Here is a 2,356-nt window from a genome sequence, read left to right as displayed (position 1 = left end):
CTCCCCTCCCGGGAATGGCGTGGTGGGTACTGGGGGCCGTGCTCGTTCTCTGGCGTAGCTGAGTGGAGCATCCCGCGTTGTATAACCCATAGGCATATCTTTCTGCATTCTATACAGGGTAGGAAGGAAGCCTCGCTAGAGGCACCTAATGGTAGCGCTGCCGTGGTATGCGCCAGGACGTGGATGCGAAGAGGGTAAATGGATGTCTTGCATCCCTGGTCTCTTTTGACCCAATAGTCTTCCACAAGGAAAGGCTTGATGTAACCAATGTTTTGGAGGAGGGATGCCCCTTCTTCTCTGCTAGGCTGATGGACGTGTCTTGCGTATCTTCAAATGCGTGGTTCAAGTACAGCAGGTGTGAGCCTCATCTTGCAGTCAGCGTTCACTCTTGATGCATTTTTAGTTGAAAGACAGAAAAAAACTTCCACATCTTTGGGGCTGCAGAGATACTGAATCTGTTGGAGTAATAAAGATTAAATATAAAGAATGTAATAAATACATTTTTTTCTATGCCAACAAGCACAGTTACTAAAAAGCACAGAAAATGAAATAATATAGTCTTCTAAAAAACAAAACCAAAAAAAACCTGGCACAATTGCTAAAGGAATTGTAACCTTGCATTTGTAAATGACAGAAAACATTTAGGAAGTAGCAGCTAAGTTGCTTTAATTATCTTTGTTTTCAACTATGGAATGTCTAAAAAGAGAATCATTGATGTCTCACCTTGAGAAAATGGGTCATTAGTGACTTCTCTTTTTCCTTTCAATTACATTACGTGTAATGTAATTGAATTAATGTGTTAGGCCTTTGCACAGACTTAACATCAAACTTACTTTCTGGTTAGGCAATTTTAATAGAAAGATGGTAATTATTCACAGAAATATCACCCTTGAAAAGCCACCTGGATGTAACTCCAGAGGAAAACCACAGCCCATAACTTTCCGAAGTGGCTAATGACTTTGGGTGTCCGATTTAGGGTGTTTCAACATCAGGAATGGAAGTGAGTAGGACTTTCTGTGACTGCAGTCAGTGGGACACGAAGTAGGTTTCTGTTTCATTACAGACTCTGCCCAGGTTTTTGTGTGGTGTGTGTTGAGGTTTTTGGGTGGGTTTTTGTTTTTTAACCAAGCAGTAAGCTGTATTCCTTCTGGAAGAGTTGTCCCTGGTTTCTGCCTGCAAGGTAATACTGCACCCTCTTGCTCCATGCCAATTTCTTTTAAAAGACAAGTTTTACATTGTTTCTTGATGACTATGTTTATTTAATACTTCACTGTGTGGAGAGGAGGGCTGATGTCAGTTGAGATATTTCTTTGTATCTCCCAGCAAGATGAGCATAGTCTTTGAACAGTTTATAATGGGAGGAGAGGCAACAAAGGGCAACTTCCTTTAGTGCCCTGTTCTTTCTCATGAGTTGCAAATACTACCTTTGACACTGCCCTTCAAAAAAGGAGGAGGTGATGGTTTCCTGGCATTAAGGGTCAGAAAGCATTTAGTTCCTCATTCTCGCATCGGGCTTATTCCTAGATCAAGTTACTACTCTCTCACATTGCTCATAAATCCTGGCTTTTTAAGAGAATTTCACCTCTCTGAGGGTTTGTCACAAACTGCGTGTGGACTTGCCACTGGGCTGAGTGAGCTGGGGTCTCTCTTTTCCCTGCTTGGAAAACCTGCCACAATTATGCTCTAATTCTACGGGACAGTGTTAGGGAAGGGTTAGTGGTGGTATGTATGTTCTTCCTAGTCTTGTCTAGCTGAGTTTTTAGTTTGCTTGTGCTTTTGCTTTTTTTGCTGTGTTTGTTCTGAGGTCTTCTGCAGAAGTACAAACAAAGCACCAGGTTTTTAGTAGGTTTCTTTTTATTAGTATCCTTTAATGTTAATATCTTTCAGTATTTAATATTGAGTATTAAGTGCTGTTGAGGCGGGGTACAAGGCGCTTTGGGCAACCCTATTAAGTGCAGTGCACAGTGCAGGCAGTTCATGTCCTATAATCTTCTTTTGGACATTTTAAAGACAATAAATTACATTCCTTTGGAGCGTCTTAATAATGTACTTTCAAGTACTTGGAAGCATTGTGCTTCCCAGAACACTGCATTTGGAAGCAAATGTAAGCATTTCAGGAAAAGTATAAAAGTAGGCATTAACTCAGATTGAGGCTTTTTCCATTGTTGATCAAGCCTTAAAGATCATTTTGATCTTTAGGTCAGAGTGTAGGCATAGGTTTCATACCACTAAACTTGTTAAATTTGCCACCATTTTTCCTTGCATGTAAAATGACCATACACAATTTTTACAATTTTTGCTGCTAGTGAATGCATTGTGGCAAGGATTTACTACTGGAAGGTGTTTCTCCCCCCCC

At 40.7% G+C, this 2,356-nt stretch overlaps 1 protein-coding gene across 1 annotated transcript in view; it reads left to right on the top strand.

Moving 5' to 3' along the window:
* Positions 1 to 2,356, top strand: part of SHISA5 (shisa family member 5) — a gene marked incomplete at its 5' end in the record, with an annotated part of 24,181 nt that overhangs the window by 4,668 nt on the left and 17,157 nt on the right. The gene's annotated exons all lie outside the window — the stretch shown is intronic.

This window comes from Aptenodytes forsteri, unplaced genomic scaffold (genome assembly GCF_000699145.1).
Source record: "Aptenodytes forsteri isolate BGI_AS27 unplaced genomic scaffold, ASM69914v1 Scaffold977, whole genome shotgun sequence".
Classification (NCBI taxonomy): domain Eukaryota; kingdom Metazoa; phylum Chordata; class Aves; order Sphenisciformes; family Spheniscidae; genus Aptenodytes; species Aptenodytes forsteri.
The sequence above is the reverse complement of the archived record's forward strand: the minus strand, read 5'-3'. Positions and strand labels throughout refer to the sequence as shown.